Source organism: Peromyscus maniculatus, chromosome 5 (assembly GCF_049852395.1).
Source record: "Peromyscus maniculatus bairdii isolate BWxNUB_F1_BW_parent chromosome 5, HU_Pman_BW_mat_3.1, whole genome shotgun sequence".
Classification (NCBI taxonomy): Eukaryota; Metazoa; Chordata; class Mammalia; order Rodentia; family Cricetidae; genus Peromyscus; species Peromyscus maniculatus.
The window spans coordinates 41548429-41576338 of record NC_134856.1 but is presented as its reverse complement, the minus strand read 5'-3'; the positions used below and the strand labels follow the sequence as shown (position 1 = coordinate 41576338).

The following is a 27910-nucleotide window of genomic DNA, read 5'->3' as shown; positions in this document are numbered from 1 at the left end:
CTTTCCCTCCATGACTAGGGCCATCTTCCTTAGATATAAAAGCCTGCTTGGAAGTCTGATTGCAAGTATTACCAATAACAATCCCTGTCTGGTTGGGGATCTACTCAGGTATTCGGGAATCAAAAAAAAAAAAAAAAAAAAAAAAAGCCACTCCCGATGGGTGTCTGTCGCCCTGTTTCACAGGAATGGCATTCCTTGTTTTAGCAGTCATGAACAAAGCCCCAAAGGCAGGAATCCAAACAGAGCACAGAGGTGGCTTCTCCATTGTCCTTCCCTACCCCACAGCTGCAGATCTCCAGCTCTGAGCCTGGCTGATTCCAGTCTTCTATCTACATGTCCCTGACGGCTGCTATCATAATCTCCCTTCTTAATTGCTTCTTTCAAGTCGGTATCTCTCTTATCACCAATGTAAGAAAGAAAGAACATCAGGATTGCTTTGGTCTTTTAAGTAAAATGGGAATTTTGTCATGGTATTCTTATTCTTTGGGGGCAAAGGTTGTCTTGGTGGTGGTGGGGAACTGATCCTAGATCCACCGACTGGATTCCTTATCTCTAATCTTCCAAAGCATTCTACTTCTCCAGGCTCCTGCCCTGTTGTTTATGCATTACCCCAGTCCCAAGGTGCTCACCATGCCTTTCTACTAGACTCTTTGGCATCCCTGGCTCCAGCCTGCTGTGTTCCTGTTCAGAAGTTCCTAGAGGCCTTCATGCTCTACAAAGCCCTAATCTCTTTACCAGCCTCTGAGGGTCTCACAGGCCAATTTGGTCTGACTCTGCTTTACCAACGGTCACCATCTTAATTCACATGTAAACACAACCCCAGCCAAAGGCTCTGATACAGTCTCTGCCACTTTCTGCTCCAGGCCATTTCATTTTCCTCTGTACAAGAGTTTGGCCGAAAGGATGTCTTTCCTCCATAAAGTTTTCTCCAGTAAGCACCTTTCATGGGACTGTTTGCTCTTCTGAATTTTCTGTGGTTCACAGGGTCCCAATTGTTCACTGTTACTGATATTATTCTGTGTGTATGTTCCGTTGTTGGTCTCATGTTTTTTAAGTCTTCTAGACTTAACCTGATCTGGCACTTCTTATTAGGGGGACTAACTTTTCTCAGCACCCAAAGCACCTAGCAGAAGGCTGGATGTAAGGAAAAGCGCTCTGCAAATGCTGGGCACCATGCTGCTCTCTAGGCTTGAGCACTATTTTTTCAAGTATGATGCAGGCATCCTGGTACCAGCATGACTTGGGCTGGTCATTAAACACTGTCTTCTGGGCTCTTCCAATTGCTAGATTTGCTTTCTGTTGGAAAGGGTCAGGAATCTACACTGTAGACACACTTCTAAGGTAACTCTTAAATTTGTAGCAATTTGAAAATCAGGGCTGGTGAGTGGGTTCAGCGGGTAAAGGACTTGTCATACCAAGCACAAAGACCTTGTTTCAGGTCTCCAAGTCCACATAAAGCCAGATGCTATGGTTTATGTGTGTAATCTCAGCATTCCTGTGGTGGAGGAGGACCCCTGGAAACTGGTAGCCTCTCTCTACACCCTGAGAGACAACAGGAAATTGTGTCTAAAACAAAGTGGAGGTAAAGACCACCACTGGAGACAAGCCTCTAGCCTCCACATGAGCACCATAGTGCATGAGAACCTACAGAAAGATGATGGAACTTCACCTGGCCAGACATGAATTGTTTCCATCCACTAGAAGATCTGCGGTAAAAGAAGGATTTTCAAATGTTTTATTTTCCCGTACCTTGTGTGTGTGTATCTCTCTCTCTCTCTCTCTCTCTCTCTCTCTCTCTCTCTCTCTCTCTCTCTCTCTCCCTCTCTCCCCCCCCCATGTGTGTGTGTGTGTACATGAGTGTAGGTACCTGAGAAGTCCAAAGAGGTATTGGACCCTCTGAAGCTGGAATTACACACAGTTACTTGGGTGCTGGGGACCGAATTCAGTCCTTGCAAGAGCAGCAAGAGCTCTTAATCACTGCACTCCCTCTCCTGCCTCCAAATACATACATTATAGATTAAGTTTTGATGGGAGATGGCTGTGTAAATTTGTTTTCTTAAAGGCATTTTTTTCAAGAGCAACAGTTTTATTGCCATAAAATTAATCCCTTTAAAGTATACAACTCAGTGGGTTTTAATATTTTATAGAATATGCAGCCATTACCAACTCTTAGAGCATTTTCATAATCCTCTAAAAAAATTCCCTTATTAGCAGTCACTCTTTGTTCCTTCTTTTAGCTTCTGGCAACCACAAGTCAGCTTTCTGACTCTGTATTTGTTGAATAGGAAATCTATAACGATGGACACACACCTGTCTCTGGTGTGCCTGGCTTCTTTCACTTAGCATAGTGTTTTCAAGGTTCACCCACATTGTAACAGATGTCAGCACTTCATTGCTCCTTATAGTTGAGTAATATTCTATTTTATGGACAGGCCATATCTTATCCCTTTGCCATTTGTTAGATATGTGGTTTGCCTTTACTCTGGCTATTATGAATAACAGCATTTCTCTTGAGTATATTCCTGGGAGAGGAATTTTGGATTGGATGGTAGCTCTATAATTAAGGAACTCTTTTTCATCTCTGTACTCCACTATTTCTGTTGTCATTGGATGCTTGGAACTATGGAATACTTACTCTGCTCTGAGTCCTATAGTGAGTTCTTCATATATACAGTCTCATTTAACCTTCACAAAAATATCCCACTTCACAGAAAGGAAGACTGAGGCATAGATACCCAAATAACTTAGCAGAAGGCTCACTGATCAGAACTTGGATCTAACTCCAGCCTCTAATGCCTCCAGCCACTGCTCTATTTGAGCTAGAAGTATATTTTCACAAAAACTATTTGTTTTCATATGAATCTAAATGTGAAAAATAATAGTGATTTTGAGTTGATGGATAATGATGAACATGTTGACCCTAGGGGGACGGTGGTCTTCTGTGAGTTTCCATCCAGAACTGGGTCCCAAGAAAGCATGGGCACCCAAGTTCCTGGTCTTAGATGGCATGATTCATGTACAGAGTTCAGATTTTGGGAACACATGGTCTTCAGGTGTTTTCTATGGCATTTCCCTCAGGACTCAGCAGTGATTGGTGGAAGAAGTGCTTCTGCACACACACGGGACAGAAGATGGCTGTCACTGCGGATAACATATACCCAAGTTCATCCAACCGCCACAGATTTGCTGTGTTCCTGTGGGTACTCTATTCCAGCAAGCATGCACAGAGATAGGTGCTGGCTTTAAAAGAATGTGGGCTAGGACACCCCAAGTACCTAAGGGCTGTTCATGTTCTTGGGGTTCTGACAAACTAATTGCTTAGTGAAAAAAATATAGCAGAAAAAAATGTCTCAATAGTAAACCAGGAGATAGATTAAATGTTGGTTTGGGGGCCAAAACTGCCCTGCCACCTGTTAATGATAAATAAAGTTTTATTGAGGCAGGGCCACACCCACTCACTGACACACTGCTTTTGGTGTTTCTGTGCTGCCATAGCAGATGGAGGACTTGTGACAGAAATAGTATGACTTCCAAAACCTAAACTATTTTATCTCTGGGCCTTTAGAGACATGGTATGCTGACTCCTGGGAATAGCAGAAACCAAAGGATGCAGCAGAATTAACTGGACCAGCCATTCAGAAGACAAATGTTTACTAGTGTTTGTACTTGTGTGTATGGGGATGGTTCTTTAAGGAAAGAGAGGTTTAAGTGTGTGTGTGTGTGTGTGTGTGTGTGTGTGTGTGTGTGTGTGTGTGTAGCTAGAGTTTTCCTGCCTTGCCCACAGTCAGAACAAATCTCTGTAACCCTCCAGTCTCACAGCCGCTCAGACCCAAACAAGTAAACACAGAGACTTATATTGCTTACAAACTGTATGGCTGTGGCAGGCTTCTTGCTAACTGTTCTTATAACTTAAATTAATCCATTTCCACAAATCTATACCTTGCCACATGGCTTGTGGCTTACCGGTGTCTTCACATGCTGCTTGTCATGGTGGTGGCTGGCAGTGACTCCTTCCACCTTCCTGTTCTTTCTTTTCTCCTCTCTCTTAGTCCCGCCTATACTTCCTGCCTAGCCACTGGCCAATCAGTGTTTTATTTATTGACCAATCAGAGTAACTTGACATACAGACCATCCCACAGCGTGTGTGTGTGTGTGTGTGTGTGTGTGTGTGTGTGTGTGTGTGTGTGTGTATCTGCATGTAGGTTCTTGTAGAGGCCAAAGGCATCAGATTCCCTGGAGCTGGAGTTATAGGCTGTCGGGTTTCAGGAACCAAAGTTAGGTTCTCTAAAAGAGCAATATGCGATCAACTTCAAAGCCTTCTCCCCAAGTTAGTTTGTTTTTTGTTTTTGTTTTGAGATGAGATATCACCGTGTAGCTCAGGCTGGACTCAAGTTTACTATCCTGCCTCAGTCCAATTGCTGTGATTATAGATATGGTATTATACAATTATATCATTGGGCATGACTTTAGCGTGAGTACTAGAGAAGGGTAGAACGTGGACAAGAGAAGGTGGGGATAGAGTCCTCTGAGGGCATTGGTGGGGTTCTCAATAAATAATATAAAACACTGCTGTTGCAAGGCAGTGTGTGTAGCAGAGGTGATATTTAATAATGATGCTGATTTTTGTTGACTACATTCTTGTGAGGTAGGCATGTGATGTGTGTCCTCAGTTTAGCAGATGAAGGTCAGAGATGTTGGCTAAAACTCTTACTGAAGATGGCAGCGCTGTTGAGCCCACCCTGCAAATACAGAAAAGTTTGGTTTCTTCAGAGAGCCTGTCCACAAACCCTGCACCTTGTGTCTGGGTACGGCAGAGGATACAAGGGACATTCTAAACCCAAATCCTTTGGTTAATTTCTAAACCAATGTATTTGTTTCTTGATCTCTATGTCCTGTAATCCATGACTGTGAAACAGTGAGATACACAGTTTGTCGAAATCCTGCCAAGTAGAACCCGAACACACTGATGGCTTTATCATTTATCTGCAGAAGAACCTGATCACCTTGGATCTTTATGAGTGTGTGTGTGTGTGTGTGTGTGTGTGTGTGTGTGTGTGTGTGTAAGCAGCAGGCTGACACCAGGTGTCTTCCATTGTTCTCCATCTTGTTACTTTGTTGAGATAGAGCTTCTCACTGAAACTGGACTTTGACATACTGGCTAGATTGCCATCCCCAGGCATACACCTGTCTTCACCACCCAGAGCTGTGGGTGTAAGTGTGAATGATTGCACCTGGCTGCTGCATGGATGCTGGAGATCCAAACTCTTGTTTTCATGCTTGCACATCAGGTACTTCACTGAGTCACCTCGCTAGCCTGAGCATCTTAAGTTTCTGAGGTGCCAGTTCATCTCAACCCCAAAACAATGTGGCTGATGCTCCTTAGAAAATTTGGTGTCTAAACAATGTTTTTTTATTATAGCTAATATTTATTTATTTAATTTATTTAGATCCACCTGCCTCTTGAATGCCAGGATTAAAGGCATGTGCCACCATACTGACTTCCTTTATTTTGGAGACAGGGTCTTAGTCTTATGTATTTCATGCTATCTTTAATTCTCTATGGAATCAAGGGTGACTTGGAACTTCTCATCCTCCTGCCTCCACCTGCCAAGTAGTAGGATTAAAGGCACACGGCGCCACAACTAGTTTCTACGGTGGTAGATGTCAAACTCCCTAGCTCTGTGCATGCCAGGCAAGCACTCCATCTACTTGGGCTATGTTCCTAGCTCTAACAGTATTTACTGAGCTACAGACCAAACACTGCCATTAACCAGTGTGTGTCTAATCCCTTCAATGACCCTCAAGAGGTAGGCACCACTATATCTCTATTATACAGACGAGGCCAGTAAGTTGCGAGCAGTCAACACGCCGGAGAAAAAAGATGGGGGCTGTCTGAGTTGAGATGTGAATACAGGTGGCAGGGGTTCGGGGCTTGCATCCTTAGTCACTCTCTGTTGCACACCACCACTCTCTGACGAGCATAGGGTTGCAACACTTTGACTCATACCCAAGAAGTCAAAGAAGGGTATGCAGAAATCAGGGGAAAAACTACCCTGTTCCCAACACACAGCTCAGCTACCCCTAGATTAAGAAGATGATGAGTCTAAACTCAAAGCATTTCCAACAGGGTCTCAGTCCTGCAGATATCTCAGAGCGAAGCCAGAAATGCAGGAAGAGTGCAAGGTGTGAGCTGGAGTTAGTCCTAGCGGAGATGCAAAACCCTGACAAGATCTGAGAAGAAAAAAAAAAAATGGGTCTATGTTGTCATTTAGGGACTTAAAAAGGGCTTAAGTGCAAAAAGGTTTCAACAGACCCCCAAGAAGGTCTGCATAACCTTGTTTCAGTACCTGGATCCTTAACAAACTGCAATTTTTCCCATTTAGGTTGGTGATAGGCAACTGGGTCACATTCTGCCTGGTGCCTAGCTTGTGGCTAAGAGAGGGAATGATATAGAAGAGTATAATGTAGTTCAGAATGCCTGGGATGTGTTCACTGTGGACCTAGTAACAAGCAAATATAACCTAGTGGGTCTTGAAACCAGGAAGATAAACTAAGAAACAAGAATGTTCTTGGAGGGCTTGGGATGGGCATTAAGATGTGGCAGAAGCTCCCCGCCCCTCCAAAAGGAAGGAGTGTTGTGAGTTACACTGAGCCTAAACAAATTATCCTCACACCCATGTGCCAATGCACTTTGTTTTGGCCTCCTATTATAAATCCAGAAAGAAGTATGTTAGAAGAGGTGGGAACCAGGAGCTGGTGTGACATGGAGATGATCAGGGCTTCCTAGGTCAATGGTAGGAAGGTCCTGGTCTAGTCTCTTGAAGAGGAAAAGGCAGAGAGTTTAGTGCAGGAAAAGACAAGTGAGAAGGTTATAGTGGAGGGTAGGCCTAGACTGTGGTGTGTGTGTGTGTGTGTGTGTGTGTGTGTGTGTGTGTGTGTGTGTGCACGCGCATAGACGTATGTATTCATATGTGTGCAGGTGCCAGTGTATGGGAGTTACATGTGCATGCATGTGATTGTGAAGGCTAGAGGTCAACCTCAGGTGCCAGTGTATGGGAGTTACATGTGCATGCATGTGATTGTGGAGGCTAGAGGTCAACCTCAGGTGCCAGTGTATGGGAGTTACATGTGCATGCATGTGATTGTGGAGGCTAGAGGTCAACCTCAGGTGCCAGTGTATGGGAGATACATGTGCATGCATGTGATTGTGGAGGCTAGAGGTCAACCTCAGGTGCCATTCCTCAGGGGCCATCTGCTATTTTTTTTTTTTTTTTTAAGATAGAGTTCCTCACTGGGACCTGGAACTCAACAAGTAGGCAAGGTTGACTGGCCCGCAGGCCCCAGGGAACCACTTGTCCCCACCTCCTCAGTGCTGGGCTTAGGAATCCACACTGGTAGGCCTGCCTCTTCTGTGTGTTCATGGGGATGGGACTCAGGTCCCCAGGCTTCCACAGCAAGCGCTTGACCGGCTGGACCGTCTGCTTAGTCTGATTTGGAAGGGTTTTGAGAACGATGGTGGAATATGTTGACTCTGAGGCTGTCGCAGACCTGGATAACCCCTCTTTGTGCGTTAAGCAAGTTATGTCAGGACAAAAGCCCAGTAAAGCCAATAAAGAGAAGAGCACCAGGGACCTGGATCGGAAGGGGCACTGGACTGAGCTGGCTGTGGTAGGCAGGCTAGGGGTGTCTTACCGCCTGACTTTCCTTTCAGGGTTAATTTCCAGAATGTTCCTCAGATAGGGGAAAGTCAGGGAGGGTGCTTTCTCTCTGTAAGAGTAGAAAAAGCTATTTTCAGCTGGCTTTAGGGAGGGAGGAACACCAGCATTCCTCTCTCAAACCACAAGAAACCTTCCTGAATGTGGCTAGAAATTGAAAGTAAAATGATGATTATACTGCTGAGGCGAGGATAGGGGCTTTCAGAGGCACCCTTTCAGAGGAACCTCAGACAGGGGAGAGTTTAATGATATCTCAGTGGCATCGGAACACAGGAAACCACTGCGTGTCTCAACATACCGGACAAAGACAACACAGTGTCCAGCTTCCTCACCACCATGGTTCAGTGTTTAAGCCATTCCTGAATTAGATCACTTTACTCTGTTGGCTCTGGCCAGGACCCACAGTCCCTTATCTTCAGGAGACCCTCAAATGCCTAATCTTCTCTGCCTTGTACAGAAGACATTTCCAGTTCCCGGGGCTGTTATGTGGCTGATTCTTGTTTTCTTCTGCAGTCAAAGTCTTGCTCTGTAGACCAGGCTGGCCATAAGCTCACAGAGATCCACCTGCCTCTGCCTCTAGAACTGGGATTAAGGGTGTGCAGCGCTCTCAAACCTTGCTGCTGTTTTTAAGGCTAAATTAGAGAAAATAAAAGAATCAGACTTTGTAATGACACCCACACCGAGACTTACCTGATAAACAACACTGAGTAATAAGCTTGGAAATTGTCTTAAAAATTTTTGCACGTTATTTGGTTACAGTTTCCATATGGCAAAAAAGAGGCCGGGAAAAAGGAAACCCTTCCATTCTGCACCCCCCCTCCCCCAACCACATATTTAATCCATGCGCTTATGTCAAACTTAATTACAGGACTTTTGGCATAAAATAACAGTCCACATCCTCAGAGAGAAGAACTTAAGAAGTTAATATGTGCGATTGAGTGAAATTGCTTGGCCCAATGTTTATGAGTAACTCAAGACCAGTGAAATGTGCCGATATTTTAACCATTTCAGGGCTGAACTTGTGCCAAAAGCCTGTGAAGTAAGGGGAAAAAATAATTTTTCTCCATCTGCCATGTATCATAGTTCTAGAGACAGAGAGGCTGGTTAAGGCCATTTTATGGTACTTTCACAAATAAGCTTTCAAAGAAAAACAACAAAGTCAGAATAATTATGTAAGTTTTCACCATCTCAAGGAACTACAGGGATTTGACCAAGGTGCAGAGACTTTAAACCATGTCTATTCTGAGGAAAATTCTTCCAGTGCTCTCTACCACGGACAATAGCTCTCTCCAGTCTAATGTGAATGATTTTAAACTGTGGAGCTCCCCCCTCTAACAAGACACTACACTTTCCACAACTGTCTTTAGTGAAATAAACATCTGTTTAAACACCCCCCCCCCCCAACTGTTCCTATTAAGACTGGCTTCTGGGACTTGAGAGATGGCTCAGTGGTCAAAAGCGTGTATTGCACTTGTAGAGGACGTGGCTTTGGTTCTCAGCACCCATTTGGGGTGTCATACAACCATCTGTGACAGGGGAACCCTTTGCCTCTGGCCTCTCGGGGTACATGAGCTCACATGTTCACACAACACACACAGACAACATACCATTTAAAAAAAACATCTTTGAGACAGGGTCTCGCTAGGTACCCTTGGCTGTCCTGGAACTCAGTATGTAGAAGAGACAGGTCAGCCAGTCTCCCTACTGCTAGGTTTAAAGGCTCTGCCACCATACTCAGTCTGTGTGGTGCTGCGGATGCTGCCAGACAGGCATCCTCCCCCCTGAGCTCCGGCCAGTTGGGGGGGCATCCCCGGGAGTTCCGCTGTTTCGTTCCTTTCACTTCAGAAACCTCTGCATCCTCATCTACCCCCTAAGGATTTCACTTCACCCCTTCGGAAATGTCTGCATTCTAATGTCGAACTGAGTCCCAGCTCTATTCATGTTCTTCGGCCCCAACCCCCCTTGACTTTGGGGGTGTCTCCAGCACCCGTGCTGAGAATGGTAGGACACAGTCAGTTGCATCTTTCCGTCTGCAGGACATTCCGTGAGCTGTGGAGTCTTGCCCCCATCTCACCTCATGCACCCCACTCTTCCTTTTTGAAAATGTGGTTTCAAAATTATTATTTATTTATTTCATGGGTATGGGTGTGTTCATGCATTGCCTGTGGAGGCCAGAAGAAGGTGTCAGATCCTCTAGAACTAAAGACATGGATCATTGTGAGCTACCATGTGGATACTGGGAATTGAACCTGGGTCCTCTGGAAGAGCAGCCAGTGCTCTTAACCACCGAGTTATCTTTCTAGCCCCTAAAAAAAAAATGTTTTTTGACACGGGATCTTTCCACATATGGAAAGTCCATAGCCCAGGCTGGCCCTGAATTTGTGATCCTCCTGCCTCCGCATCCCCAGTGTTGGGATTACAGGTGTGCATCACCACATCTGGATGTCTCCCTTTATGGCTTCCTCCTCATCCCACTTCTACGGTGTCTGAACCTTTCATTTTGCTCATTAGCATCCCCTCTTGTATTTCAAAATGTTCCTGAAAAAAAGCTCTTTTTTCCCCTGACTGCTCCTTCCAACTTCATTTAGGTTATATTTGATAATTCTTTTCAGAGCTGTTGCTTAGTTCCACACATTGGATCGTTGCCTTAAGAAAGGGGCAATAAAACTATGGTGTTGAAATGACAAGATGCCCATGAACGAACCCTGCACAAAGCAGGGTCCAGAGACGCCATGTCACGAAGATTCAGTGATTTGCTCCCTGTATTCTGAGTATGTAGTCCATGACACCATCATATAGTAATAACACTTCGAATTTTGTGGAATTCAGATACAGGAATCTTGCGCTATCCAAAATGTCCCAGGGAGGCGCTGGAAACTTCCTACATTCAAGCCCTGAATGACGAGCATTACACACACCAGACAGGAGCAAATGCGCCTTCCTGTACTGGTTCTGCGTCGACTATAAACATAGAGATCTGAAGGTCAAAGTCGCAAGCTCTTTACGTTTACTAAAGTGCACGGCTGTGCAGCAGAGAGCCACCCTCTCTTCTGCCTTCAGATCCTTGATGGAGGCTGAGTTTTGACTAGGAGACTCCCTCCCCCAACCAAACTGAAGTTAGGCCCCCGGGTGATGCCATCTCTCACCCTTTGTGTGTTTCCTTTGCTGCACTCATGACAACTGCTGTGTATATATTTACTGTGAGGTCACTGCTTTAAGGTCACCCCCCCACCCCCGCCCTGCCCCCGCGACACTGTCAGCTTTAGAAAACAGGGGCTCCGTCTGTTTTGTTCAGTACTCTATGCACAACCCTAGCAGAGGGCACGGTACACATTCAGCGCTCTACACCATTTGTTGGGTAGCTGTTAATGTTATAATGTTGATTACAAATGGGAAGTCAGTCTGTTAATCATTTATTTTTACTTTGGAATCAGTTACACAACTTTTCGGTGTATCTTCCTCTCACGCGTTACCTGTCTGTAGTTTATCACTGAGGTAGGTTTGGGATCCTTGTGGCCTGCTGGGAAGAAGGGGACAAAAGCCACTGAGCTTCCCTACCCTGGAACAGCTTTACAGAAGGGAAGGGGGCAGTAAAAGCACAGCATGCAGCTAGAAGATGTCAACTCTCAGATGAGTCTGGGAACATGGGAAGAGAATGACCTCGCCGTCTTCCTGTCCTCACTTCCTGTCTCCCCAGGAAGTGTCAGTCAGAGACTTTCAGGAAAGGGTGTTGTCATGGTAATCTGTGCTGGCTCTTCCCCTCCAGGCCATACTGGGACAAGAGCCCTTGTGTGTCCCCACTGGTAGGGGAGGACAGCAGCCACTCTGACGTTTCAGAGCCAAAGACATCTGCAACGATGGGCTCCATTATAGCACACTGCAAGGACTCCAGCCCAGAACACAGTGAAGCCTTTTCCTGAACTAATTAAAATTTAATCTACTAAAGCCATTTTCTTGATAATTTGGGAATCCTCTTTTGGCTTCAGCAAGTTACAAAGAGCCTCTAAAATAGAGGATGCTATATTTTTGCACTTTCATATATATATATATATATATATATATATATATATATATATATATATATATATGCACCCAAATGGGACTTTTAAAGAAAGGCCTCTAGCTACAGCATCCATATAATTTAGCATCCAAACTGGGACACTTTAGAGGGTGAAAAGTAGGGCTATTAATAATTACCCAGGGACAACAGATACAAACCAGGCTGTTGTAGGGTCAGGGGCAGACCAGCCGGGCTTCCAGTTCCAAGATGCCTGGACAGTGTCTGCGTGACTCTTATGTCTCAGACAGTGCTTGGTATACAGTCAGTGTTCAAAGTGTGATTGAGTAGACCCGCGCTTGCTCTGAGCGTATGTTCTGAAGACAAACTAGATGGACGCGTTCACAGGCTGGAGGAGGACTGGGAAGCAGCCCTCATAAAGGACAGGCAGGTACCGGAGCCTAAGTGGATGTGTGTATTCTGAGTTTACTCCTTCCTAAGGGCTGGCAGTTCATTGCCATCTGTTGACAGACCCCGGGGGACATGTTAAACAGCTCCTGACATTTGCATGCGAATTGTCTGCCTGTACATTTTACTAACTCTCATTTATGGGCTCCAGTTTCCTCAAATTCATGTTATAGCACCCCATATTTCACCATATATTCATAATGGATGTCACTCCTTAGGGTCTGATGGGCAAAATAAGTGGACTCCTCAAAATTCCCTCCAAGGTCAGTCGGAAATTTCTCCTTGAGACTGGGCTGCCCTGGCTCTCCAGGACACACTGGTTCCCACCCCTCCTCCTCTGGCCTGCTGGGTCCTTCAGGAAGAGCGAACTGGTCCATTGACCCTTAAGGAGCAAAAGGGCATGTCTGGCTTTTTCAGAGGTTGGGGGACTCTCTGAGCGAGGCTGGCGGAGAACAAGTTTTGAACACCGGAGTCCTGCATCCTGGCATGCAGGGTAAGCCCGGCCAAACAGCCTCACCTCCTTGCTTTTTACCCAAGCCTGTGAGGACTGGCTCCCTGCCCTCCTCCTCCCTGCCCTCCTCAAGTGAGTGCTGGGTCCGTCCTCTTCCCATGTCTTGGAAGAGATCTGTCTCCTTTGACAGACTCAAGATTCCAGGCCGAACTTTCCCATGCCACCGTCCCTCAAAATAGCCCGTGCGAGCTGTATTTATAGCTGTGTGAAGACTCTAATGGGCCAATTTGTTTGAATTTCCACTGCTTTTGTGTTGAACTTACCCCTCACCCGTGGGCAGTCTCTTCAGGCCTTTATTGATGGGGTGTGTTAGGGTGGTGAGGGCCATGTTCAAGATGGTAGCTGTATAGAGCTTGGGGGCTGCTTTGCATATTTACTGTTCTTTAAAGCTGTATTTTTTTTTCTTTTTTGAGAGGAGAGAGAGAGTGAGAGCAAGAGAGAGCGAGAGAGAAAGACACAGAGAAAGAGGTTTCTGTAAGTAGCCCGGACAATGAGAACAAGACCGGCTGTATGCCGAGCTCGGGACCCTGGCCAAAACACATATCATTAGCTTGGACCAGCTATAAGCAAGGAAATGAGAAACATATGTTGGAGGGAAAGGGTTAGAAGTGAAGGACTATGGGTCAATGACAGTCGCCCTAAAACTTTTCCCTTGTTCTTCAGCTGTGGCCCGCTGGTGTCAGATGTCACTGGGCCTGCCTTGATTTCTCATGGCGGGGGCTGCCGTGTGTGCCTCTTCTTTCTTCTTTCCCTTTCTTCCTCCCCCTTTCCTCTTCCTGTTGCTTCTTCCCGGGACTTTTTTTTTTGTGGGGGGGTAGGCGGGTAGTGGTGGTTAAAAGACAATAGACAGAGAAGGATGTGTGTGATATTCCTCTCAGTTCTGGAAAGTGACAACTTCGCTTCCCGTGATGCTGTCTAGAGTTCCTCACTTGCTCTGAAATCACCCTGTCCCTGTCTGCTTAGCATTTAGACTCGATTGATTCTTTTTGGGGAGAAGCGGGGGAGGCTTTTAGGGTCGTCCTTGGTGTTTCTTTCTTAAATATAATTAGATGCGCCTCATTACCTCCACTGAAGGACTTTTGTGCTTTCTGAGCAGTGTCTCTAGAGATCTTAGACGAGCCACAGCTTGTCCTATTCTCTTTGCATTTGATCATATTAGCAGGTTTTTTTTTTTTCTTCCTCTTGACACATTTGTACTCTGTGTTCGCTCTCCCTCAGATATCTGGAGTTGATTTTGCTGGTTTGAAAGGCCACACCCAGGGAGCGTGTCTGGGGCCTCCTTGGGATGAAGGGACTGTATTCCGCAGGCCCTTCCCAGTTTCCCTGAACGTTTTCCCCCCCTCTGGACACTTTGTTAACAAGGCTGTGCTCTAGTGTGCTCCAGGGTCAGGGCCTCTGGTTCTCTATAAAACCCAGACGAACAACTATATCACATGAAACTCAGAGGCAGTCCCCGGGGAACATGCTGTGGCTACTGTTCTGAGGCCAACCACCGAGGCCCAGACAACTCGCTAGGCACATAGACACAGGTTTGGCTCAAGTCACAACGTGGCTCCGTACGTATCCACTTGTGCCCAGAAAGGTGCTGTCTGGGAACTGGAGGCACAGGGCTGTCACACATCTGTGTGGAGAGGGAAACCAAATTCTACACGCCCTTCACTTCTGTAAGATTTGGGAATGGTGTCGGGGTGGAAACCACTTAAAATAACTGAAACATCCAATCCTTGTTTATTTATTTTGCTTCCTTCACTGGGCCTTGTTCTGAAAACAAACTAATGCTCTGAGTTCCGGGATACAACAATTCTTAAGAGTGTGGGTGTCTTCCAGGCCTTCAACAGAGTTGAAGACTGGCCTGAGGCTAGGAGGACCTCTCTCCTCCAGGTGAGCTGTGCTTACGTTTTTCTTATGTTCGTGTGTATGAAGGTATGTGTTCCTTTTTCCTTTATTTCAACACAGGGTCTTGCTGTGCAGCCCAAGCTGTTCTAGAACTTGCTATGCAGCACATGCTGGTTTCACCTTGTATTGCTGACCTTCCTGCCTCTGCCTCCTCAGTGCTGGGATGATACCACACTCAACCCTGCATTTCTTTTCTCTAATTGCAGTTTCTGGATGGTAATTCTCTCTTCCTTGGTCATAGGGGAAAGCTGCCTTGATGATCTTGTCAGTTGCTGGATCAGGTGGTGTGTGTGTATGTGTGTGTGTGTGTGTGTGTGTGTCCCCATCCTTGCTTAAAAATGTGGAGGAATGCAGGGGAATCATGTCAGCCATAGGCAGCAGGGACATAAATCGGACTGGATGAGGCAGGATGCTGCCAACATGTTGGAAAACTCATTTCAGGGACTGTTTCTCAACCCTCGCTTCCCTTTCTTGAATGGTAGAAATGACTTGGGACTAGGTTAGAATCTATGTGTTTTCTTGCTGTGTCCCTCATCTCTCAGCACAGTCCAAATAAGCCTACAAACCCTCTGTTTCCCTCCTTCACCTCGACTGGAAGCTTCTTGGCCCAGTCACAAGGCCTCTTGTTGGAGACCTGCCATGCCTTCCTTCTCAACGCCCCTCCACTTTCTCTTGGGCACTACTGCAGTCCACTCATCAATGGCAGCCATAGGGATCCTTGCAAAGTCCACAACAGATTAAGCCTAGCTCCCTCTGAAAATCACGCTGGTCCCTGTCTGCTTCTACTTGATCTAGAAGTCATACCAGCTTCATTTCTCTCACCAGTAAAGTAGGAGAATAATGATGCCTTCCTCAGGGGTAGGAGGAATGAACGCATGCATGCATGCACGCACGCACGCACGCAAGCACAGACGACCCCTATGCCAGCATCTCCTAATGGCGGATGCTCCATAAACAGAAGTGCCATTAACATTTGTCTATCTGAATTTGCCAAGGACTTGCCTGATTCAAGGCCTTCATAAAGTCCTCTGTCAGTTCTCTTTTCTCTTTGTGCAGCTGACTTTTTCTTATCTTTCAAGTTCAAGTTTAAATGTTAACCTTTCCAAAGTCTTCCCTGACTAGCCTATTCACACAAATTTAATCCTCATTCCTGTTATTTTCTCCCCTAGCACCCAATTTATTTCCACCACAGCACTTTTTCTAACTTGTGACTACATGTTATTTGTTTACCTGGGAGCAGGCCTATATTTAATATCCTTATCTAGTACAGAAATATTTGTGGAATGAATGCATGAATGAGAGAGCTTTGTACCTTTCATCTTCTAACATCAAAGCCACCCTCCTTATCTCCTGCATCACATTCTTCTCGCCAAGTCCGCTATTTATCCATTCCCCATCCCTTCGCCATTACTGACCTGCTAACGGCAGAGAGATTGGAAATGGAAAATCTCTAAATCATCCACCCCTGCCCCTATCCCTCTCTCACGTTGCTGCTCTTCTCTCTCGCTCCTGGGCCAGTTTCTCCTCCGAGAGCCTCACACTTTGCTTTATATGTAAATGATAAATAATAGAATATGTAATATACTGAGTGAGTCCAATGACTAATAACTCCTCATCTGCCAAGTTAGAAGAGTTTGGGAATAAATTAACTCATCCTCTACCATTAAGAGATCAATGCCTGGGCAATTAGTCCGGGAATAGCCAAGAATAGGTATCTCACACACCTACCTGAAAGACTCAAGTGATGGAGGAAGTCAGGTGGAAGAAAAATCCTGCTTCCAGACGTGGTCTTCATCATGCCCATCTTGTGTGCACAGAGTGTTCTCCTGAAGCCTTGTATCATGAGCTGAGAGGGAATGACCTGACCAGGCCCCTGAATCCCTTCTTCACACTTCCTTTCTTCCTTTCTCTCTCTCTCCCCCATAGCCAAGAACACCAAGACGGAAAATGCTTTGGACTGAATTTTTTATTATTTATTGATTTAGCCTGTAGTTCTTTCTTTCTCTCTTCTTGAGCCTCCATGCACTTTGCTAATTACTCCTCTGGAAGCCATCTCCCTTTCCACTCGCCAGCATGCTTCCACCTTCGGGAAGAACTGCGGTAGTGTGGTGGACGGACAACAGCCAGGCATCAAGAAATGTCTTCTCACTGAAGGGCTGGTCCCACCCTCCCCATAGTCATCTAATGTACCTCGAAGGCAGTGATGTAATAATGAGAAACGGCACCGGTCCCCCCATCTGAGCAATCCTTTCACAGACACAGCAGACAGGTAAGTGTCTTTGTCATTTGTTGAGGCCTACTAAGACATGTACTGTCAAATGTCTCAGTCTCTCTCATCTGCACATTCCAGGCTCTCTGACCCCATTGTATGATCAGAAGATGAGGTCTGGATAGCTCATAGACGAAACTATTCAGTGATTGGAGTTTTTTTTTTTTTTTTTTTGGTTTTTTTCCGAGACAGGGTTTCTCTTGTGTAGCTTTGCGCCTTTCCTGGATCTCACTTGGTAGCCCAGGCTGGCCTCGAACTCACAGAGATCCGCCTGCCTCTGCCTCCCGAGTGCTGGGATTAAAGGCGTGCGCCACCACCGCCCGGCCAGTGATTGGAGTTTTTAGGAGCAGCCCCAATATTGATTACTTTCTCTAAGAAGGAGACAATCAAGACTTCTTCCATTACACATTAAAAAAAAAAAAAAAGACTCCACTGGTTTGTAGATGCTTGAGTGGTTTTACTGAAATGAACTTTCTAGAACTTCATGATGGGGGCTTGAGGAAAAAAAGACAATGCTTTCTTTCAGGTAACATTTTCATCATCATTGCACTTAAATCTAGACCAGCCAATGTTGTGGTGTTCGACTTGAATCAGTGAGGTAGCCACGCTCTGTCTAACTCAGGAAGCGAAGTGAATGCTGAGTGTCTACTAGACATAAACAGAGAGAAAGACATGGGCCTTGTTTGTAAAGGTTTTGCTCCTCCCAACTCTACTTTTCATCAGTATGTAGTATGTATGTGTGTGCATGTGGGCACACGTGTGTGTAGACATGCTTTCCCATAGGTAGGTGCATGTGCATGTGAAGCCCTGTGGATGACGTCAGCCATTACCCTCCCCCACTCTTTCACCTTACCCAAGGCAGTATCTTTCAAGCAAACCCAGAGCTCACTGATAGGACTAGTCTTGCTAGTCAGCTTGCTTCGGGGGTTTCCCTCATCTCTGCCTTTTTAGGCTGGAATTACAAGTATCCTGCCATGCTCACCCAACATTTATGTGAGTTCTGAGATCCAGACTCTGGTCCTCATGTTTGACTGGCAAGCACTTAACCACTAAGCCATCTCCCCAACTTGTTTTCAGGAATCTGCAACTGAATAGAGGAGACATCCACAGACACTTCCATGGGAAGCAGTACTAACCAGAACATCATGGGAGTCATGTTGGCTGTTAAGTTATGGAGGCACAAAAAAGAAGCCCTGTTCTGGATAAGGGATGCCTGGAGCAGCCTTAAGACCGCGCCTCACCAGCCTACTTCTATATATATACTTCTACTTCTACTGTGTATACTAGAACAGTCTTCCAAATGAGTAGAACGTCAGGTGGAATCTGTGGACGGATAGCTTCTGCCAATTGCTTCTGGCACCAAACTCTAACATTCCTAGTCTGAGTGGAATTTATCTTCTCTTTTCCCATGCTCTCTTCTCAAACACTTGTTGGCCATTTTCTATTTCAGATCAAGTGTAACAACCAATGTTAAAAATTTATTTATCTATTACATGATCCCCTAATCCTTCTCTTCTGAGGCATTGTTCTCTTGATATACTTCTAAACTTGTTATGTTCATCCTCAAATGTAATACTGAAAGTTTAATATAATGTTCTCTATATATGTTGACCACTGAGTTGATTTTCCCTCTGTCTTAGTTGGGGTTTCTATTGCTGTGAAGAGACACCATGACCATGGCAACTCTAATAAGGAAAACATTTAATTGAGGTGGCTGGCTTACAGTTTCAGAGTTTAGTCCATTATCATCATGACGGGGAGCATGTTGGTGCACAGGCAGACATGGTGCTGGAGAAGTAGTTGCGAGTCCTACATCTTGCAGGCAACAGGTAGTCAACTGAGACACTGGGCAGTATCCTAAGCATAGGAAATCTCAAAGCCCACCCCTTCAGTGACCCACTTCCTCCAACAAGGCCATACCCACTCCAACAAAGTCACACCTACTGAGAGTGCCACTCCCTATGAGATTATGGGAGCCAATTGCATTCAAACCACCACACCCTATTATTGTCCATTCAGCCGTATATTTTCCCCTCTGTCCCTCCCTTTATAGAATACTTAATCAAGCTTCTGTGAGTTGAAGCACTTTTGTAACTACTACAGGGATACAACCATGGCAATCTTCAACAAAAGACAAGTCTTATGAAATAATGGCTGCAGGGAACCATACTTGTGAATACAACCTAAAATTTCTTTAATACTTTCTAGTCATCTGTCACACAGCAGCTATGGAGCTTGTTAACATCTGAACTTGTAACATGTCCTCATGAAACTTAAGTTTATAGACATTGCCCTTATGAATGACTTGGTATTTGAGTTTTGAAACCAAAGGTCATTTGCTTTATATTAATTTTATCCTTGGGGCCTCAGTCTATTATTTTAACTCACAATAGGTTTTTTTTTCCTTTTGAAGAATCTAAAAATTCTCCTCCAGTATCTAGCCATTCCTTTTAGTAGTGACCCAATTACAAATGCCACTGTTGCTCAGTCAGTGCCCCATTTGGGGGGAAGGCCAGGCCAATCTTTGGTTTTTGTTTTTGTTTTTGTTTTTTTTCCGAGACAGGGTTTCTCTGTGTAGTTTTGGTGCCTGTCCTGGATCTCACTCTGTAGACCAGGCTGGCCTCGAACTCACAGAGATCCACCTGGCTCTGCCTCTTGAGTGCTGGGATTAAAAGCATGAGCCACTGCTGCCCGATTACCAGGCCAATCTTGACACCACCTAGCTCTATGACTAATAAGTCTTCATTCCTTTATCATGACCATCAAACAGATCATGAACATTTATGGTCAAATGAGATATTAAAGTCATGGTACTATGAAGCCCAAAGGGTGGTAGCACTTTGCTAGTATCAATAGGGAAGAAACTAAATATGTACATTAATAAAAAGTAGAACTGAGTCAGGCATGATGGCGCATCCCTTTAATCCCAGCACTCAAGTGGTAGATGTGGGCAGATCTCTGAGTTTGAGACCAGTCCGGTATACATAGGGAGATACAAGCCAGTCAGGGCTACATAGGGAGACCTTGTCTCAAACAAACGAACACACACACACACACACACACACACACACACACACACACACACACACAAATGTAGACCTGAGTGCCAGACCTTGTGTAAACCCATGTTTATAGAGGTCTCAGTCTGCTAACGTGGCAATTGGTGTCTCTAGGCAGTTTGAGGAAGAAAGTCTCTCTGACCAATTCAGGTAAGGTAAAACTGTGGATGGAGTTTCCAGGCTGTCTTTGGGGCTAGGGAGAATAGCAGTGTCCTTTTAAAAAACACCATGGCTGTCTATGTTTCAAAATCCACCGGGTCCTATCAGTCTGTGGTTTTCTGCTCCAGATCTGGCAAACTCAAGATGGAATTGCGTTGTGATTGGCTGGAGAATTCTGCGCTTTGGAAGGGGAAACCCACTGACCCCTGACCACAGCCTTGCCATACAAAGGGTGTCAGAGGTAGCCCAATTACCTAAGAGGACTGAGAAAAATCAAATGGAGGTGGGTCACAATATAAGGGGAAACACACAGCAGCAGGCCCAGCATTAGGACCGAAGCTTAAATTACCACTACGTCAATAGAAGGTGATAAATCAAGGGAGATCTTTACTGATTAAAATTACAGACTCCTACGAGAAACTGTATAAACAGATTGAGGAACAAAGCCCACAGGGACTGAACCCAGGCGAATCCATCCCGACTTTGGCCAGTTATTTCTGTTTCCAGCCAACTCTTGGACTCAGGGGTCACCAAGAGAGCAACTTACTCCATAAAGCTCAGACTTGCTGCTACATATGGAGCCAAGTTCTTTCAGGGAACCCTCTTGCAGTTAAACAATTAGGAAGAGGCTTGGGACTCACCTCCATTCACAAGTGACTTATTTTTTTCATTCATTCCTCATTTTAATCTCAAGTCTGGCTTGGAGTCACCTAAAGAGGCTAGATTGTCTGCTCTGCATATGGAGAGGTTCTGAGCTTGTAGATGCTGAAGGGTGGTGGAGGAATCATGAGTGTCCACGAAGCTCACCCCTATACAAGGTTGGCAACTTGTAACGATTGCCAGTCTGGCATGCCCATGTTGGCATTCCCAAGCTTTGATCTTCTGCCTTGGCTTCTCTGTGTTCGTGGCATGGTTGCTATCATTTTGGTTCTTAAATCCTTCATATGTATTTGTGTGTGTGTCCGTCCACAGGCCACAGCTTGAAGGTGGAGGTCAGAGGACAACTTGGAGGAGTCACCTCTCTCTTTTCACTAGTGTGTATCCTGGTGAGTGAACTCGGGCTGCTGGGCTTGGGAGCTGAGGCACCCAGCGGGTCTCATCTCACTTCTTTACAGCGTTCTTGAACAACAGAAATGGGTAACCATACCAGGTACTTTTCTCATTCTGGGCCCTTCTGTGATCCGGTGGAAGCAACTCCAGGTGGGGAGGACTTCTTCTGGCTCACGGTTCGGAAGGTGCAGTCCACTGTGGCAGGGAAGGTATGTTGGCTGAGGCTGCAGGAGCCTGTGGCATGGCTTGCTCACATCTCAGAGGATCAGGAAACAGTGTTCCAGGTGGTAACAGGAAGCAGATACCTTCAAGATTCATCCCTAGCAACCTCCCTTTGCTAACAAGTCCATGGTCTCAGAGGTCTTACAATCTGCCAAAACAGCGCCACCGGCTGGGGACTGAGAGTTCAAAACCATGAGTGTGTAAGGGACATTTCACATTTTAGTTATAACAGTGGGTATCTAGACCCAGAGTCCAGTCAGTATATACTTACATGTATGAGAGTGTCATAAGGAAAGCTATTAGTTTATACAACTAACATACACCAATAAGAAAAGAAATGAAAAACAAATGGCATTTGAAGTGTCTGGGGATAAGGTCCCAGTGGTGCTGGGGAAGCAAGGCTGTCCTATGTGGCAGTGTCCCATGGATTTCCTTTTGTCATTATTGGCTGTGCAAGTGGGACATCACCCCAAATCGCTCTGATCTGTTAAGGGGCAGCATGAGCTTCTGTGTGATGGCTAGGGGAAGCCCGCAGCGGGCTGGGTAGCACCATCTCTGGCTCCATTATCTCAGAATGGTCTTGCGGTCAGTTGTGCCCTTAGAACCTACAGTGCCTTCCTCCCCTTCCGTGGCTGTGGGTATGCAGCCCTCACCCAGAGAGCATCAGGCAAAATCACTGCAGGACAAATGGGTTTCACGACAAATAGGGGCAGGGAGGATCATTTATGGGATGTCATCCTAAGAGATTGGTGTTGGGGATGTGGTTCCTGTGAGGCTGCCATGTGTGGTGGGACGTTCTGTAGACTCTGAAAAGCTGCTGAGAGGGCCACTGTGGCCTGAATGCAGGCAACGTCCAAATGCTACATGTGGGCAGACACAGCCACCCAAGGCACAGGTGGCATTTTCTTCCCATGCAGGCCATGTGGCTTTTGTCAAGCTAGAGTGAGGACACACTTCCTGTCCCTCTGGAGCCTGCTGTCTGTTTATTGGTGGGACTGAGATATGGAGTGATCTGGATGGGTTTCATGCAATTCTAGAGCTGGGAGCTGGGAAAAAGAAGGGGTACAGAAGGCGTCAACAAGAGTATGTAGACCAAGGGTTCTCAACCTCTGGTGGTCAAATGACCCTTTCACAGGACTCACCTAAGACCGCCAGAAAACACAGATATTTACATTACAATCACAACAGTAGCAAAGTTACAGTCATGAAGTAGCAATGAAAATAATCTTATGGTGGGGGGTCACCACATGGTGGGGGGTCACCACAACCTGAAGAACTGTGATAAAGGGTTGCGGGGTTGCGGCCTTAGGAAGGTTGAGAGCCACTGGTGTAGACAGTCTACACTGGTGACGGCCTTTGAAGAGGTGGCGGTGGCTGGTTGGTACCTGTCTCCTTCCTCTGGCTTGCCTCCCTGTTCTTAGAGTTCTTGAAGGTGAGCTACTACGAGGTATTGATCTTTCATGTTTCTGGGTGAATCCCCTGTCCCAGAGTGTCTCTGAGCCCATCTCTTCTTATCTGCCTAGAGGAGGTAGAGCTGACAAGGCAGACATCACATGGTTTTAGTTCTGGAAAATTCTGAGTTGTCCTTGCACTGTTTTTATTTTATTTTATTTTTTAAAGGAAGCCGTGTTCAGGGCTGCTGAGCTTGGCTCCTCTGTCCTCAGAACTTCCTCTGACTTGCTTCCAGGGCATACTTCTCTTCCCCTGGAAGCACATGGTAGTGACGGGATGGCACTGGCCAGCTTTCTCCAGCCGAGAGGCCGCGTTTTCTCCAGCGGTCCACAGGGCGCTTCAGTCTCGTGCTGTTGTTCTGCGGCTCTGTGATACTGTGACCTGGAGCCCTTTAATGGAGAGCAGTTGTGGACTTGGCAGCAATTTCAGACTTCTGCCAGTGTCTGAGTCCACAGGGAGCTGGGCCTTGGGGCTGAGGCCGTGTATCTGGGAAGAGGCCTGGTTTGTGTCCTTGGCTTTGACCACGCCAGTCCGCAGGTCTTTGCTTCTTGTCTTCCACAGTGGAATGCAGATTCTTTAAGATGTGGCCAAGTCTTTCTTCAGCCTTGACCTGTGCCTTGCTCCATCTGAGGTTGGAGAGTTTTCCATGTGCCGGGTGATATTTTTCATTGTTTTCGTAAGGCCCGGCATAGAAGCAGAGGCCCAAAAGTCCATTTTCAGAGTGACCCAAGGGTCAACACCTTGGCAGTGAGAAGCAGCAACTGTGTAGCTACCAACAAGGCCCTCCTCACAGATGACAAGAATCTGTGCTTGGAAAGCCAAGCCTGACGTTAATAGAAGATACCCCGTCTCTTTGTTGTCAAGTGCAAGAGAAGGGTGCAGAAATGGGACCACGGACAATGAAAGTCAAAGTCAAGGACGAGCCAGTCAAGTCCTTTTTGTTTATGGCCTGCTTTCTTTGAAACCAAGAGGTACCCTGCTATTCCCCAGGGCGGGAGTTTAGTCAAATGAGTTTGGTCTAAAGGTAGAGTAGGAGCTAAGCCTATGGGGGTGGGGTGGGGTGGGGTGGGGTGGGGGTGAGTAGGGCTAAGCCTACAGTAGAGATGATTGTCCTAAGTCTTACAGACACTTTCTCTAGCATTCAAGGGTGGGGTTTCTTCTTGTCCTTCTGGAACATTCTAAACTATCTAGTATCTTTAATTAAAATGTGAAATTCACTTGTGAGCATGAGGAAGCAGGAGGATTTAATATCTGTGAAATCATTCTTGGGAAAAAAAGGAATTTTAAACTTAAATCTAAAAAAAAATACTGTATCTAAAACTTAAAACTAAAAAAAAAAAATACTGTATCTCGTTCCTTAATCAAATTCTGAGTGATATTCAACAAGTAAGGTTGACAAGCATTGATTGATTGTCTCCTACCTGTGGTAGCAGGAAACAGAGTTGGCAAGCTTGGAGAATTTACATGAAACATCGTAGGTGACACCAGCTAAGGTGTTGGTGCTGGCCCTTACAGTGAATATTTATAAGAAGGTATGACTTGAGCCGAGTTGTGCTTTAGAAGGGACACCTGTGATCAATGTTGAGGACATAAGTGACAAGTGATCTCCTCCCCTCTTCCTCTTCCTCCTGTTCCTGCTTCTCTCCTCCTCTTTCCCATCCTTCATTAGGATACCCTCCAGGACTACAAAAAGATGTGGACAACACTATCTTCTTAGAGAATTATTGTAGGATTTCCTGGAATAATGTAGATGTTCAGTGGAGTACTAGGCATACAACAGGTGCTCAATAAATGCTTTGTGGGCAAACAAGCAATTCTCTAGTCTCCAGATAAAGTTTTCTTTCCTTTTAGAGTTGAGAAAATCACTCAACTGTTGAACATTTTACTCATCAGAGGACTTGTCCTTGTCCTCACAAAGAAGAAAGCTTTTAATGCAGGCCTCTCTTTGATGTTTCATGCAGACTGTATTTGAAAACACAGGCCATTTCCTCTAGTGATAAGCTGCTGTATTTAAAAAACAAAACCTAAAAACTTAGGGCTGAAATGGTGGCTCAGCAGATAAGGCCTCCCGCACAAGCAGCAAGCCCTGAATTCAAATCCCCAGCAGCCACATAAAAAGCTGGACATGGCCATGTGTGCCTGTAACTCAGTTGTTGTGGTTGAGGTAGGGGGATTACCAGAGCTGGCTGGTTGTCAGCCAAGCTCCAGGCTCGGTGAGAGATCTGGTCTCAAGGGAATAAGGAGGGGTGGGGAAGAGCAATAACACAGGATACCTGGCATCTTCTAGTTTCTGGGTGTGTGAAACACACACACACACACACACACACACACACACACACACACACACACGCAAACACATACTACCCACTATTTCTGCCCACATTAAAAAGCCAGAGCAAGAGAAACAATGTCCATTACTTTATTTCCAAGCCTTTACTAAGTAGGTATGAAATGGAAACTCAGAGACGGCCACGGAGCGTCTATCTGTGCACCCCACCCTCCCGGCCCAGTCAGCTCGCTAATAGATGTGGATACACACAGTGGAAAGTGGACACTACTTCAGGTCCCAGAAGTTCTGTGGGAGTGAATGTGCTCTCAGCTCTTAGGCCTGCAAGGCTGACCCATTCCAGATCTTTTCATGGTTTGGAAAGATCCGAGAAACCAATCAAATCAAATCAAATCCTCAAGCAGCATGTTTGGGGAAGATGTAGAGGGATGGACAATTGGGTGTGGAAATTACACACTCAGCAGGGAACATATTTGTCTCAAAACATTAGATTAGAAATTTCTCTGAGTGACAGCGTTTCTTCCTTTCTTGCCTTCATTTCTAGTTCATTCTTATCTGACTCCTGTCAGCTCTCAAACTGACATTTTCCTGTTCTGATCTTTTCTCAGATAGTAAAGAGGGATTTTTTCCCCCATTGGCTTGATACAAATAGCAGTTGAGCCTACAGAGAAGCGTCAGGGACAGTTTGGAGTCCTAATCCCTGACCCTCTGCCCTCTCCTAACTAGCTATTGACATTGAACTTAAAAAAAGCTTGCCATGCTAGGATGAGATAATATTTTAGAGGGCAAGAGAAAAGGGCTGAGGTGGGGAGTGTGGGGGTTGGGAGACTTCAGAACAGAGTGTGATGCGGGCCCAAGTGTCAGACTTCAGGCTTTAAAAGTCCAGCTTTGCTTATATGATCTAGCAAAGACAGAAGGTCTCAGCTGGGTGTGGTGGCTTATGCCGGTCATTCCAGCATTCAGAAAGCTGAAGCAGGGGGATCTTGAGTTTGAGGCCAGCCTGGGATGCTTAGTGAGACTCTGTTTCAAAACAATAACAACAGCAGTATCAAAACAGATCTCATCTTTTAGACCGGAATTGGGTAGGTGGTCCTATTTAGATAACAGCTATTTGTCCTTTTTAGTTGTGAATGTCAAGTTGTGATGTCTTTATGATACATGGTGTCGCCTGGTCCATCCGATGTGACAGAGGTGCGCGCACGTGTGTGTGTGTGTGTGTGTGTGTGTGTGTGTGTGTGTGTGTGTGTGTGTCCGTCCCACTCATGCAGTTGGATGCCAGAGGTTAACCTTTCATTCTTTAGGTGCTGTCCATCTCTCTCTCTTTTTTTTTTTTTTTTTTTTGAGAGGCATCTTTCACTGGCCTGGAACTCTCTAAGCAGGCTAGGCTGGCTGGCTGCTGAGTCCCAGAGATCCATGTCTCTACCTGCTCAGCTCTGAGATGACAAGCATGCATTACCATGCATGGCTTAAAACAAAACAAAGCAAAGCAACAACAAAAATCATGGCTTCTGGGGATCCAACTCAAGTCCTCATGCTTGAGTGGAAAGCGCTTTACTAAATTAGCTATCCCACCAGCTTCCAGATTTGGAACTTTTAAACAGGACTATATAAAGCAACTCTTCCCATCATTTAAAAATGGAAAAGGAAAAAGATGACTGTTAGTCATGTTCCCTCTTAGTCCTGGGTTGCAGTTAGCTCTAACTTTGGTGAGCTTCAGGTAGACCCTCCTACCTGAGACCGTGACAGTCACCTGACTCCTCTCTCTCTGGCTCAGAGAGAAAGGACAGCATTTCCTAAGGAAACCTGGGTCATGCTGCTGGAAAGATACCTGCATTTGTTTTCATATCACTTGGTCCTGTGTGTTCAGAAATAAACCCTGACATCTCTGAGCATGTTTCCTCCATTTTAATGCTGCTTAGAATCTCTGTCTAGTTAACTGCCAACTGAGCTAGAAGGAAACACCGGGTGGTGGGGGGTATTGGACCTGGAAGGGAAGATTTATTTAGTTTTAAAATGAATTCTGAAACACCTGCATTCTCTCTTCCTCCCTTATGGCTATTGACTTACAGAGAGGCCACTGTCTGGGTACTTCCAGAAGGCAGCATGCTACCGTGCTTAACAGAGAAGGGGGAAGGCATTCTCAGATGTCTCTCCCTTCTAGAAAGTTCTTTTTCCTTCTTGTGGAAGCCATGGGAAATTCACACTTTTCTCATCACACCAAAGGTCAGTGAGTAGCCGGGGAATTTGAATCATGTGAGCATTGTTCACTGGGGTGGGCAGATACTGCACTTTCTGTTTCACCCATGCCCACTGACTGGGACAGTTGAAACGAGGGCTCATGGACCACTGACACATGGACTACAGGGAACCAAGCCTGCACTGGGTCCTAGGGAATGATCTAGAAGACTGACGAGGCCCCTTGCTACCTTTAATTTCCATGGCTCTAAATAAGCTGTCTGTGTATAAAGCAGCAGATTGACGTTTCAGATGGCTGGGTGTGAGAATGCTCATGGAGGGGATCTGGCTTCACATAGCCATATCTCCTTGACACACACCTGAGGAACTACCTCGGTTTTTTTTTTTGGGGGGGGACCCTTCCATAGCTCCATCTACTTCCTTGTGGCAGAGTGTGAAGGAATCATAAAGGGTTGCCTTGGGCTGTCTTTCAGAGTGCAGTAACCAAGTTCTAGGGGCTCTCTGTCCTGGGACTCTTGCTGGTCTCCCTCTAATGTCTAAGGACTACGAAGGAGGGTGGACGGACATTAAGTGGCTCAACACTGTGGTATGTCTATTTTGAAGTAAGCTTTCCCTGGAAGAGTCCCTCG

At 45.8% G+C, this 27910-nt stretch overlaps 2 long non-coding RNA genes across 3 annotated transcripts in view; one reads left to right on the top strand and one right to left on the bottom strand.

Moving 5' to 3' along the window:
* Positions 1–27910, bottom strand: part of LOC143273313 (uncharacterized) — a 728872-nt gene that overhangs the window by 64602 nt on the left and 636360 nt on the right. The gene's annotated exons all lie outside the window — the stretch shown is intronic.
* Positions 13517–19948, top strand: LOC121829412 (uncharacterized). Of its 2 annotated transcripts, XR_006072211.2 has the most exons (3): positions 13517–14572; positions 16514–16856; positions 17934–19948. It is a non-coding gene; the product is annotated as an uncharacterized LOC121829412 (long non-coding RNA). The 2 variants fall into 2 exon arrangements; XR_013051295.1 differs by having other exon boundaries at positions 13517–16856.